The sequence below is a fragment of the Camelus ferus genome, chromosome 1 (assembly GCF_009834535.1).
Source record: "Camelus ferus isolate YT-003-E chromosome 1, BCGSAC_Cfer_1.0, whole genome shotgun sequence".
NCBI classification, from domain to species: domain Eukaryota; kingdom Metazoa; phylum Chordata; class Mammalia; order Artiodactyla; family Camelidae; genus Camelus; species Camelus ferus.
The window spans coordinates 40,287,774-40,300,597 of NC_045696.1; the positions used below are offsets into that span (position 1 = coordinate 40,287,774).

Below are 12,824 nucleotides of genomic sequence, written 5' to 3' on the forward strand. Positions count from 1 at the left end.
CCGTAAGGGCCTCTGGGTGCTGCTCACTGCCGGCAGCACCGGGAGAACTTTCTGGTCCAAAAGCACAGCCAGGAGTGATCAGTGAAAGGGCTAGGTTTTGCCCGCGGGTGGTGGGAGACCAGGACTTTGGGGGCGCAGGGAGACCGCGGGGATCGCGGCCATGGAGGTCTGCTACCCGCTCTGCCCGCTGCGTGTCCACCCCGCACTTGGGATGTGCTACTCCGATGGCCAGCTTCCCCTGTTTTGGCTCGACTCTGAACCCTTCAAGGTTCCTGAACTGTTATTCAGCTTTTCAAATTCACAGAAAACACCTTTTATTATCATAGCCCCTCAGATCTCACCCGCCCTTCCACACACCATCAAAAATGTCATACAAAAAGGGAAAATAATCCGATCCCCTTTTCCTTCCTTGTCTTGCGTGTTGGGCGTCTCTGTCTCTTATTGATTCTCTCTCCAACCTTTTCCCTGTCGGTGGTCTACACCGCTTTCTCTGTATCTCTATTTCTCTCCGTTCTCTCTCTCTTTTTCCTTTCCCTCTCTCCCTCCCTCTCCCGTTTCAATTGCGTCCTCCGCTCCTAACCCCCCTCGCTCCCCGCCCCTCCTCCCTCTTTCGGGCTCCTCGCTCTGCCCTCTCCGCCCCTCCCTAGAGAAGTGTCCAGCTCCTCCCGGGGCTGCCGTCCGCCCTCCTTCTCTGCCCACCTACTATGAGGAGCAGCTCCTCCCACCTGCCCATAAAAGCCAAGTGCATGTTACCAGAAGCGGATCAGAGCGCTCTCCTGGTCCTCTCCTGTGGGAGCCCCCGAGCTTCTCTCCTGGATCTTACGTGCTCAAGGTAAGATAACACTGCTGCAGGCATCTGACCTACTAGGGGTTGCTTCGGGGGAATAAGCTTCCTCTGGTCAACGTGCTTACTGTTTGGTTAGAGCTGATTCCTATGGATGCCAGATCAGCTGCTCCTTTAACCAGCAACTGGTTTGAAAACAAACTTCTGTTTGAACGGTAAAATAAAAGTTCATTTTGGGCAGGAACAGCAGCATAAATATCGCAAAAAAAAAAAAAAAAAAAACCCTTTTCTCCTTTTAAATCACTTTTCCCCTGTTGCTGGCTGCTGCTGAGGTTAAAGTGTATCTGTTTGGGAGTTTTACTGATGTTTTTCATTGTAAATATTTCACATATCGGTGGGGGCAAGGAAAACTTTGTCCCATTGTCAAAAATGTACTTTAAAAGAACACAATTAGTTTCCTAAAAATAGCACCGTCAAAGGTCTGCTAACAATTTTGCGATGTTTTCCAATCCCCCAAGACAGCTTCTGTGAGTCCTTTAATAAATATCTTTCCAGGTTTAAGTGCTTGGAAAAAATGATGTGAACCGGTGCCCTTTGCACAGAGACCTGTAATCAGGTGGCTGGTAGATAGCAAAGAACAAATCCAAATTTACAAGCTGGGGCAGAATGTGCTCTCACAGAGCTATCTTTTCTAGACGTCCTAAAATGAGAATAGTGTTGGAATAAGAAAGAGTATAAAAGAACTCCACAAATTTCTACACACACACCTAAACATAAAGCATTTCAATATGTTTCACAGTAAGAGGGAAAATACAGGCCAGATTATACAATACTTCTGTTTACATCAGACGGTTGTAAAGAAAGATCAGCTTGAAAGCTTTGGAAGTTCGATCCCTGCTTGTCACCCTCTTTCCCTCATCAAGTGAAAATCAACCTGATTGGCACCCGATTCTCACTGAAATATGGTGTCTTAAGCTACCCTCATTTGGAAAGACTTCAGTCTTTACCTTCTTATTTCTGAGGTCTAAGAGTGAGTGGTGTGCACCTGTGAAAGGAAAAATATACTCCGTAGCTACTTCTATAAAAACAGACACTTGGTCCATGAAGTTTGCCTTCAGAATCTGCGGGCTGTGTGGGATGAAATCCTCTTATGTGGAGAAAAACCCTCTTCAAATATTTCCTCTGGGGAATTGCACAAGATGCAAACCAAAGCTGGCAGTCAGGAAACCAAACCACTAGTTCAGCCCTCAAGGTTCTTAAAGTAAGAGAGGAAAAAGTTACTTTTGGGGGGGGGAGAGGGGGTTGTTTATATTGTTTCACTTGAAAAGGGAAAACTCTCCAAAGCTTTTTTTTTTTTAAATTCTCACTATTAAAGAAAGTAGACTCATTAGAAGTTTAATTGAGGGTCTTCCAAACCTTTCCTCCTTATTGTTTGTATATCAGAAGAGATTATAAAAATATCTTAAAATTCTGTTGGATACAAAGAGGATTCAATGCTATTATTCAAATGAAAGAATTACATGTAAAATGTTCTGTCATGTGAAATTTTGCTTCATTGGAAAAAATTATTGCAAGGAGTGCAGTTTCCTTTAAGAAAATGATATAAAATTACTATTGGCCATGATAATATGTGACCTGAGCTTATTAAAATACCTTTTATCTTAAGCCACAGTGCAGGCTGTTTGCTTCATATTTGCTTCATATTTGCTGTAAGTGGGTAATCAACCATGACAAGAGCACAGGTATGGGACCAGGCCAAACCAAGTGTGTGGTATGTCCAAGCTAATTCCTCTTTTATGTTAGTGCCGGCCTCACGCCCATCATCACAAGGGTGAAAATACACTGCTTCATTCACCAGATCCCCTTGAGGAAAGTTATCTTTTCTGGGAGAATAAAAAACTGCTGCCAGTGTAAAAGAGCTCCCTGTTATTCCTAAATTTGGGGATGAAAAGTGTTCTCCCAGGGTTTGCTTCTGCTTTTCCTGGCAGTTAATCCACTCTACCAGCTATGAACCATTTCACAGTAACTGCCTTCCCTGCGTGCATCACGTTCAACACCCTAAATAACTGAGTGAGATCATCTCTGCCTGTTCGTGATCTCACTTTCCCAGGGTCTTTACCAGGCACTCAAAGTGATTCTTTCTCCACACTGCCCTTCTTACATTCATAGAAAAATCAGTGGTGGGGTTTCATGGAGTTTCCCCAAAGTCTCCCTCTTTGCGCGGGATGAGGAGACATAACAGAAGTTTCCTCTACACCACGATAACCACTGCGTCTGGACTGGGTTCATGGCTGTACCTACCCAACACCATTTCCGCAGGCTTTGAATGACTCCTTTAATGTTTCTCATGAAAGAAAAGATGAGCAGCTGCCCCATTTGACTAGAGACCTGGGGAGGGTGCTGTGTTGATTTTGTGGGCCTGCTGCCCACATTTTACATTTTCTACTATTCTCAGAATTATAAAACAATATTCTTTCCATGATCAGAAAGTGTATCCCACCTTATTTCCATTTGTGAAACAGAAATCAAGAGGAGAGGGTAGGAATGAGTGAGAATTACAGGTAAGCTGGGCGGGATGGCTCCCGGGAAGTGCCCCGGGAGAAGGGAAGGATCAGAATCTCTTTCACAAAGGCAACTTCTTTCTGCCTTTACTCAGGTGGAAGATGGGGAGACACTGAAGAGCAAAAATCCATATCTGCTCTTTTATTTTTCTTAAATCAATGAGAGTATTTCCACTAATAAGTTAAGCTCTGTCTCTACCATGCCCTTCTCTAACGTAAGAGAGTAGCTCGGTTCTAAAGACTAAAATGACTTCAGGTCTGCCCCACATAAAAACCCATAGATCTTTGCCAGTTATGATTTAAAACTATGAATATAAAAACCCTCATACGTATTTTTAATTAATGGGTGGTTTACATCAACAAATCCACCTCTCACGCTCCCAAAGGGCCCAGTGTCCGGGAACTATTTGCAAGTTAGAAGTTAGAAGCAGCTGTTTACTCCTACTTAGCCATGGTCATTCCTTTGGATCGGCAACATGTAGTGTGATCCCCCACCCTCTGGTCCTCTAAGCAACCCTCTGAAGATTAGGTCTTTCTGCAGGCCTTGGCTTCCTTCTCTTCCACCAGAACCCCATAAACTTACATACGTATAATTTAAAGAAGGTATAGCACTTGAGACTAGAGTGTGATCTTCTGAGAGGTTCACTGTTCTAGATGTTGAATGAAAAGGAAAAAAAAGAGAAAGGGAGAAAGGGAAGAGGAGGAGGTTAAGCAAAAAATGAATGCCCTTTGGAATTTAGAGAATCACTTTAGCATTGTGTAAAAAGGACCCCTTACTACCCAAAGCATCTAGAAATTTAAATTAAAAAAAAAAAAAAGATCAGTTCACAGATTGTTACAAAATCCTAAGGATATGATGCAAAAGATCTTCCAATGATCTGGCAGTCATTAACATCAGTTTACACCCCACAGTAGTAAATCAAGATTTCTGCAAAAGTTCTCCTTTGCAGAGACACAAAGAGTGAAGAGTGAGAAAGAATATTAACCACATTTCAGCACCAACACAGAAGCCACTAATCAGACATTCCACTATGGCTTTGGTAACTACGCTTGCTGTTTGAGGAATGAGGTTCTTTATAGTCTGTCCTCAAGCAAATAGATTTGCAGAAAGGGGGTTAAAGGGAGTCACACAAGGTCGGAATGTCTATAATCTGGGGGCCCTGTGTCTGCAAATCCACAAAGCCGTTGAAGTTGCATGGAATCAAGCTGAAGTGACTGAAACAAAAATGTTCCCAAGAGCTGATCATAGAGTAATCAGCTAAAATAATAATGAATTCTAACTTCTCAATGTAACATAATAGCAAAAGCCTACAGAACACCTATAGCTGATATGTAAAATGTTAAAACACACTGGTGGTCCACCTTCAATCTCCTCTATTAATTTTGGGCTCACTTCCATTGTCCTTCCTGGAAAACAAAAGCTGCCCTTCTCTCCTTCAGCACAGTATTTGCAGATGCAGTCATGCCCTTCTGTGCCACCCTATTTTTTTCTTTCAGTGGAAGAAATCTCTTTTCAATTCTTATAGATCAAGTTTCTGGAGTACCACTCATACTTGCGGCATTTCTCATTATCAAAAGTCTCATTCTTCTCTTAAAAGGATTTAAATTTTCACTCCAACAAATAAAAAAGCTTTACATTTTTCTAAACCTTAATTCATAGACCTAGAAGAAACGTAACTTAAACTTGCTACATGCCTCCAAACTGAAATGAAGTTTCAAGCACTTTTATTTACCTAGACCCTACTCTAACTTCCTTAGGTTTAAAAACTTAGAGAATCACACCATATAAATGCTGAAAGGATCCTTGGAGCTAATTTTAACTAAAGTTAATGTTACAGATGAGAAAAGTCAGGGAGCTTGATATCTTCCCTAAGCTCACCCAGACATGTGTAACGGAACCAGGGCTGGAGTTCATACAGCCAAGCTGATCAGTGTTCTCTCTTGAATAACTATAACGTGTCTTCCTCATATAATGTGTATCTAAGATGTCTCTGACTACACTGAGAGTTCTCTTGGAATGTAACATACTGTCTTCTCAGAAACCATAACTGGTAGAGGTTTGGGGCTGCAGCTATACCTCTACTACAGAATGTTTGGAAACATTGACACAATCCTTGGTGAAGAGTGAAATCACTGATTGTCACCATCATAGGGACCTTGTGTGATTATCCTCCATTCCAGGACCTGATACCCAGTAACTCCTTGGTAAATATGTGTTGAATGAGTGAGTGAAGAAAAGAGGCTAAGTGTAAAATATCCACATTTCTTACCTCCTTCCATAAAAATCCTCGTAAGTCTATAGGAACTTGTAGAAGCTCAAATCTCAAGTATATCAAATTTAAGATTCCTCTTGCATTAGGAAATGTAAGAGAGATCATTTAGCCTTATCAATGGCTAAATTATCAAGCCTTATCAAGAAGCCACTTCCGTGGCCTGCAGTACTTTGACTAGTCCTTCTTACATTTACCTGAGTTCTAGAAATAAAACTATTATTTGCAGCAGGCTTAAGATCTAGTTCCAATTTTTATGTGACAGAACAAGTATGTGATGATTCCCAGCATAATCTTTCTCTTTTCCTACCCCATTGACAATGGGTTGCCAATATAACCACATAGCATCTCCCCGGGTCTTTAAGGAGAGAAAGGACAAAATATCCGTAATAGACTATCAGAGAAAATTGTGCGGGACGTAGCTGTTGAGGGGTGCAGGCATAAGAAGTGCTACAACACGGGGAGGGGGGTGTGGGGGGTGCGGGGAGGACAACAGTATAGAGAGAGGATGGTGCAGCTAAGAGGGTCCATTCCTCTGAAACAGAACTCTGGAGAGTTTTGAGGTGCTGGAGAAGAGATTTTTAATGTGAGTGATTGTCTGAGCTAAGACCCACTCAAGTGTTTGGGCGATGAAATCCTATTTGGGTCAGGCTTCTTTCAGTATAACACCATTTGAAGACTGGCTCACAGGGGTGAAAGCTTTGTATGCATGCATCTACTAAAGCTCTTCTTAACCCTTTACTGGACTTCCACTGAGAAAACAGCCTCATTTGACCTCATTTTAGACTTGACTCTGACCCAGGGTACTAATTCCACAAATGTCATGTCATCAAAATGTTCTCTGCTAAGATAACAATACAATTTTTGGTAATACATAAAGTTACCCTGTGTGGGAAATGATAAACATAGAAAAGAATATTTATGTATCTTTTCTGGAAAGACTTTACCTTGATAAGTGGACAGATGTTACCACAGATGCATCTTTCCTTTCCTCTAAAGCATGCCTGACAATTGTTTGCATATCTTTGAAATAGTAGTTGTGTTTCTGAAATGGATTTATTGTATGTTAAAATTTACAGTCTATGACTAAGCATCACTTTGAAAACACAACTTTTAAGTTAAGTCTTTCTTGAAGACTATCTTTCTTAAGCTCCCTTGATGTGTTTACATTTCAGGATATTTAGGTATTGGCATCATTTGATGTGCTGAGATTAAAGACAATTAGTCACTTCATGTACTACTTTTCCAACTCTAACTGAATATGCCTGGAAGTGGGTGTCAGCTGTTGGCTTCTCCAGGAAATAAAATGTATCAGCCTGTCGGGGAGCTTCTCCAGTCCTTTCTGTTAGCTAGATAAAACAGCTGTTTTACTGAAATTCTGGACTGTGGTTAAGGTTTCACATATCAGGGCAACTATGGCTGGTTTACTTCATTACCCAGCAGCAGAGTGGCTAAGCCGCAGCTGTTCTCGGCCCAACAAGAGGATGGCAAGTCTTCAGAGCTGGTTGAAGAGCTTTGTCCCCAGGCAGCTGGGAGACATTATGTCAGCTAGCCTCCCACTTACATGTTCCTCCAACAATCATGCCATGTGCACGCTAAGGATAAATCTAAACTTGGTTCATAAATTCAAAGTGATGAATGTACATTATTATATTTCTTTCAAGATCGGAACTTAATGATTGTCCTGTCTTAAAGTCCAGGGCTCATGGTGTTCATCAGTGCTATAAATCTGAATAAGTGGCCTATCGTTAAAAGGCAGACACAAGATAAGGCCAAGGAGTACATGGTGGGGGACACTAGGTGGAGCTAAGAATTTGTGGCTTAGGTGGCCAATACTGTTGAGGTTGGAAGAATGAGGGAAGAAAAGGGATCCGCAGCAAAAAATATGCTAATGGATCCACAATCCCTAGTCCATCCTCACATCTAGTTCCTCTTCCAGCTCCCAATTTAGTCCAGTCCCCTGCTGTTCAAATGAGTGGGGAGAGAGGTTGTTGACCAGTAGAGGGAGCCAGGGGTTTGAATGTCTCAAAATAGAAAACTGACTTGTTCCCAGAGGGTGCCTTTAGATTTGAATTTTTCTGATAAAAGACAGAACAAGTTGTCCTTTGCAACTGGTGGCTAAAATGTACCACAGGAGTGTATCACATTGTTGGTTTTCTTTTAAAAAAAATTCCCAATTTAAGCCTGTAGAATAAATCACCTGCATTTCACCAATGCCAGAAATGTCAAGGCTTGTAGAAGTTTATTTGAAGGAAAAACAAGGCAATCTTAGAAAACGTTGTTTTCCAAGGCTACCACCAGCCAAAACTAAATGATCAATTCAGTAGTCAATAAACCAAGGCAGCTGGGGGTCAGAGAGATATGAGTGCAGCGCGAGCAGAGGGCTGAGAAGATCTCATGGGTTCCAAAGGGAAGTCTTGGTGCCCTGCCAGGACTACACTCTCTCGTCAACAGGAGGTGGGGTGGGGGGTGGGGGCTGGAAGAGAGAAGGAGGCAGACATGGGCCAGTCTTCTCCAATCAGGATGGCCCAGAACCTGCACTCCTGGGTACTGATCTCTCCTGGGAGGAGCCAGAGCCTTGCCTAGACCAAAGTGAACTTCTTTCCATTGAACATTTCCATTGCACGGAAGAGTGGGGATGGCTTGTTAAGACTTGAGACAATTGCATAATTCAGAACCCTTTGGGGTATAGAGATCAATTAGGACTATAAAAAAATAAATCCCTGGCACACCAGAGAAGGGCTGCTTGCTTTGTAAAAAATAGGACATTGACAGGAATACTGAGCAATCCTTTCTCTAAGACTATTACTGATCTCAGGAGAGACGAAGCTATGAAGTTTGTATGTATACCTGTGCTGAGAATCCCCTGTTCCAGAAAATCTTCAACGTTTTAATCCCTGAAACATCTAGACTCTTTCTGGGGCCTCGGGCAAGTCATTGATCATCTGTGTGCCTTAATTTACTTAACTTAAATAGAAAAGCAATTCTCAAATAACCATGCTCTTTACCATTTAGAGACACCTGAGGTCTTGCCAAGTATTTTACAGAATGGCGCTACTTAAGCATGCATAGTGAAGGGACTGTATTCACAACACCTGGAGCTGGCTCCTAGTCTTCGTACAGAACTAAGTCGGAATACAATTCCAAATAAGCACATAACTGTTCAGGAAGTATCAAGAGCGTTTTTTGTGTCTTAGCGTACAGAGGACAATTCTACATGTCTCAAGGGGCCAGGCGAGGTCAAGGGTAGGTAGAAAAGGGAAAAGAAACAATAATTAAATTACAACTGGAAGAGTCTCAAGAGGCCTTTATGTTCACCTATTCGTATTTTGACATCGGTCAAAAGAAAATTCCTCACACAGAAAAAAGGTCTTGTGATTTAAAAGTTCTATTTTAAATGGAGAAAAGTGATATTTTAAATAACTGTTATATTGTATAAAATCTCTGCATGCCGCTTCCTTAGCTTTTTCAAAAGTGTGTTTCAAAAACAGTAATACCTGGGATATTAATGTGTTTATGCAGAAAAAGGTTCTGTGGTCAAATAGAGATAGTCAGTGAAATAATATGATCAGTTTTATTCACTGCAAGACTTCATAAAGACCTTAATATGCTATGTATTCCTTCATACTTCAAAAAAGTTACAGTAAATAGTGTGCCTTCAACTTATTTGATGACAAATCTTCCCAACCTGAGAGCATCTCTTGGGACTGGTATTCTATGAAACAACTTGGGAACAGTTTAGGATCTGGGACAAGGTATATTCAGTGATGCTAGTTAATATATAATACACATGGAGTGTCAATATAGATTATGTGCTATGTCAAACCATAAAATAAGAAACAATCCCAATGTGATTTCCAAAACCAGTTGGAAAAGGGAACAAAAGAAGCAGATGAACATGTCTTGGTTCTATGGCTCAGTTCTTTATAATAATAGCAGCAGAAATACCAGAATAATTTAAGTTTTTTTATAAACAAAGTTAGATGGGGGAGTAATTAAAAGAGAGTGAGAAGTGATAGAAAGAAAGAAAGAAAAGGAAAGGAAGAAAGAAAGAAAAGGAGGGAAGGGAGGAAAAGAAAGAAAGGAGAGAGAGAAAGAAAAAAGGAGGAAAGGGGGAAGGAAGAAAGAGAAAGAAAGAAAAGGAAGAAAGAAATATTGGACAGGTTGAAATGATCTTTTCCTTTCCTCTTCTTTCCCAGTGTCTGGATATTGTGTTACAAATAGATAAATGGCCAACGATGTGCAATAAGTCCAGTAAACAAAGAGCCTAGATAATGTTGTGAATTAGCTCAACAGTACCTGAGCTGATGATTCTCTGTTTCACCATAACCACCATTCATTAACCAAGATCATTACCCAAACATCTTCCTTGAGCATTTATTTTTTCACTATCAATAGGGAGCTAATTCCTGGAACAGGAACACACTGATATTCTAGGGGACTATGTACATAGGGACTATTTGGTTTATCAATCACACTCAGACCTCCTGCCCCCATCAAACTGACTATTTTTTTTAGGGCCCTACTCCAGGATTTCTTTTCCCCTTTACAAAGACAATGCTGTGAGGCCAGAATTCCAAAAGCAGCGTGGTGTAGCACCCTCTCCTTTGAGAAAATAAGTAGATCACAGTCATCCAAGGGAGAAACTCAAACTCATCATAACTAGTTATAATAATAGACAGTATCTAGTAAATGTCTAACAGGACCAGACACTGTGCTGGTCTCATTATCTCTATTCTTTATATCAACCCTGCAAAAGGTGGTATTATCACTCCCAACTTAAAGATGAGAAAAAAATGGAGCCTCTATTTGGGCAAGCAGATTACCCAGGGTCACACAGCTAGGAGGTGCCATAAAAGGGAGAAAAAACATCAACTCCCAATGACAATGCCTCTGACTCATAAAGAAGGTGAGAGAATTCCAGTGGCTCTGTTCCTAGACACTGCCGACTGGCTCTGTTTTTTGTTTAATACTGTGATTTTAATTTCTTTTTCTTTTCTGTATTTTTTCCTAAAAGCATGCTGTCATTTTGGGGCCAAAAAAGTAAGGGCTGTGTAACTAGAAAAATAAACAAAAAAAAAAGCTATCACTCCTCCCTAGGGTAATTCATAAGGGCTAAGGTTTCTCCATAAATTCTCCCCAAGTGATCCCGAGTTGCTTGGCATGAGTCTGGGAAAAAGAGTGACAAGCTAGCATGTCATTCCTAAGGCAGCAGAAATTCCCATGATTATATGAGAAACAGACTAGAACAGAGGCACGTTACAAAGTTTACTCTGGCTCCACAGATCATTCTTTTCAGCGTTACCTTTACGGTATTTCATACCCAAGCAGTGGGGATGAAGACAACTTAACTGATGCCCCAAGCCATGTGAGTCGCCTAGACAAAAGTCTACTGTCTACCCTGCTGCTTAACCTGTGTGAGAGCGTAAAGGTACCCCCCACTTTTCAAAAGTTCACTTTAAGAGGCTTCACTTCTACAAAAGACCTATACTAGTACCTGTTTTTGCTAATCTAAGGAAATCCAAAGAGGATTTTATGCGGGGGAAAAAGGCAAATAGCAAAAATAGCATCAGCCTCCTTTTTGCAAGCAAGCTGTTTTAGAGGCAGCGCACATCCCCAGCAGCGAGAATGGCACTGCCAAGCTCCTTCCCTGGGAACTACACTCAGCACCAAGCCGCCATAGCTTTGAACTGTGTCTGTGAGCATCTGTGCTTTATCTCTATTTTTTGCATCCACTAGCAAGGTGTGTCCTAAAGTATTTGCTTCTTTCCTTTATGCCATTTTGTCTTATGAAAGGTTTCATAGGAACGTGCCATGTTCAGATAGCAGGGGTGGGGGTGGGTATAGCTCAGTGGTAGAGTTAGGTCCTGGGTTCAATCCCCAGAACCTCCATTAAAATAAATAAATAAATGAATGAACCTAATTACTCCCCCCACAAAAAACAAACAAACAAACTAAATCAGCAGGGGAAGTTAGCACATAGAAATAAGTATACTTCCAGCCCTTCTTTTGTGCTGTGACAAAGATGAAAGAGGAAACAAGGTCTAGCTCTTCCCACATGGTCACTGCTACTGTATTTTTTTGTCTTTGTATTTGTACTGATCGTCCCTCTCTGCATGGGGTATTCCCCATCTGATCTGCTGAATTAAATTGTTCTCCTCCAAGATTTAGATCAGTACCTGCTGCTCTGAGAGGACCCGCCTACACCCAGATTGCCTCAGGCTGCATGTGCACTTCCCCAGGCTCCCTAGTTCTCTGTGCACAACCCTGCCATGGCCATGTCCACTCTGTAATGGCATTGGCTTGTTTTCTGTATAAGACTGTGGGCTCCTTGCAGGATTCACGTCTTGTTTCTCTCTGCCCCTTCAATGCTTAGCACACAATAGAAGCTTAATAATTGTGAAAAGGGGGAAAGAAAAAAGAATGTGGGAACAAAATGCAGTGATACGAATGAGAAGGCTCTAAATATGCTTTTCTCTATCCCCATAGATTGTCCCAAGAAGACACATTCACATGTGTGAGCACACACGTACCATGTCACTAGGCTCAACTCTGGAGCTAACTGTGGGATACAAGATGAATCCCTGTTGGGATGCTAGAATTAAATACTGGCCTTCTATATACCAAATGACATAAGGAAAAATTATTTGCTGGGTAATGCCACTGTCCCAGGACTGTCAGTACCCTGCTCAAAAATATTCAGTGGCGTTAGGAAACAGAACACCTCAGCTTGCTGGTAGATCCCTCAGTCTCTGTCACCCCAACCCGATTTCCATCTCCATCCCTCTCTAGTCTATACCATGAATTTGACCTATGCCAGATGGACTATTCCTCCCCCCAACATTCTTTTTTCTTTTCTCTACTGAATATCCCCTGCTGTCCTTTACACTTGCCAAAATAACCATAAATTCAAGGTCCCACTAAGGTCTTCCTAAACATTGCAGCCTGCATTCATCCTTCCCTCTTCTCAACTGACAAGCAGTTATTATAAAAGTCACTTCTGTGTTGCCTATACCCTGTATTGAAGAAATCGGGGCTGTCTACTAGAATTTTCTGCAATAATGGAAATGTATTATAGCTGAACTGTCCAATGTGGGAGCCACCAGCCTTATATGGCAACTGAGCACCTGACGTGTGGCTAGTGCAACTGAGGTACTGACTTTTTTATTTTATGTTACTATAACTTCTTTAAAGCTAAAATTAAATAAC

The 12,824-nt window shown here is 41.5% G+C and overlaps 1 protein-coding gene across 2 annotated transcripts in view; it reads left to right on the plus strand.

The window, feature by feature from the left end:
• The first annotated feature begins 688 nt into the window (after positions 1-688).
• COL8A1 (collagen type VIII alpha 1 chain) overlaps positions 689-12,824 on the plus strand; it is a 146,213-nt gene continuing 134,077 nt past the window's right edge. Inside the window, exon 1 of one of the 2 annotated variants that reach the window (XM_006195641.3) lies at positions 689-832. The gene's annotated coding sequence lies outside the window, so the exon portion shown is untranslated. The remainder of the gene's footprint in view (positions 833-12,824) is intronic. The other variant, XM_006195642.2, reaches the window with a different exon arrangement.